Below are 1359 nucleotides of genomic sequence, written 5' to 3'. Positions count from 1 at the left end.
CACTCGTGAAGAACCTCTACGAACTAATATTTCTACGAAACACTCTCTAGAACTTACGCTAAAGGATTTGCTGGTTTTGGTTGTGAAAAAACGGTAAAAATGAAGAAGGAAGAGAGTCTATATCTAAAGAGGAGACGAGGAGCGGTTTTTCGAAACTGTTGCCAACGTTTTCCGAAAATCTCTCAAGGATCTCGGAGTGGAACGTTGAGCAACTTTCTCCGCAAGTTTCTCTCTTGTTGACTCGGTTCTAATCCATTTCGAACAAATAAAATTCGTGTCGTTTTTAGACAAACTACATGTCGTTTATACACAAATGTCATGCTGTTTTTTAGAAATGAAATGGCAAAAACGTTGAGCTTAACTTGGTCCAAAAAGAATCTTATGAGACCCAAGCTGAAGCCCAAGCCCAAGCCCACGCTAAGCCGAGCCGGCGACGGCGGCGCGCGCGTGGGGAGCCTTCGTCTCTCTCCAAGCTGTTTGACACAAGATATCAAGTGACCATATATAAACAGCTCTCTTCCTCTTGTTCCCACCGATGTGGGACAAGTCCCTTTATGTTCATTATTAATGTTTTTTGGGCTGTTAAACACATAGACCCAAGTCATTTGTTTTTACAATTTTCATTAAAGCCTAATGGCTTTTAATGGATTCAACAGAGGAGGCTGAAGAGACTAATGGATATCATTTGAAATGGTCGAAGCAGCTACCAGCTGCCTCTTGTGTTCTTCTATGCTATTTCGCCATCCATCTTAATTGCAATGTAACACTCAGAAGAAAAATGAAAAGCAAAATCGCTTGGATGAGAAGAAACAGAGGATAGCATTTTTACAACACTTTTAGAAAGTGTGTTTAGCAACCACGTACACGTTTATGGTCGCCTAAATTTCATTTTCCTTTTTTGAAAATATTGGTAGTTTAACTTCAAAGGTTCCTTTTCAACAGCAACAGAGCTCTCACGTACATATACATGTTTAGCAACAGAGCTCTCACATTAAAAGTTAAAACAGTTTATATATATATATATATTATCCTTAATAAATAATTATGTACTAGGTTAAGACCTGCGCCTTGCGCGAGATCAACATTATATATATAAATTATTTTATGTATTAAATATTTTTACATATTATAAAATAATAAATATATACTAAATAATTAAAAATCAGTAACTATTAAAAATATAATTAAATTGGTGCGAACATATAAATCAATTGTATTAATCCAAAAAAAAAAATATTTGATAGGATATGTTATTAAATTTAAATGAAACTAACATAGATAATATATTTTAGTATATTTTTAATATTAATGTCTATTAAATGATGATTTCTACTCATATAGTTTTTTGATCATTTGTAT

The sequence above is a fragment of the Brassica oleracea genome, chromosome C1 (genome assembly GCF_000695525.1).
Source record: "Brassica oleracea var. oleracea cultivar TO1000 chromosome C1, BOL, whole genome shotgun sequence".
Taxonomy (NCBI): domain Eukaryota; kingdom Viridiplantae; phylum Streptophyta; class Magnoliopsida; order Brassicales; family Brassicaceae; genus Brassica; species Brassica oleracea.
Note: the sequence above shows the minus strand (reverse complement) of the source record.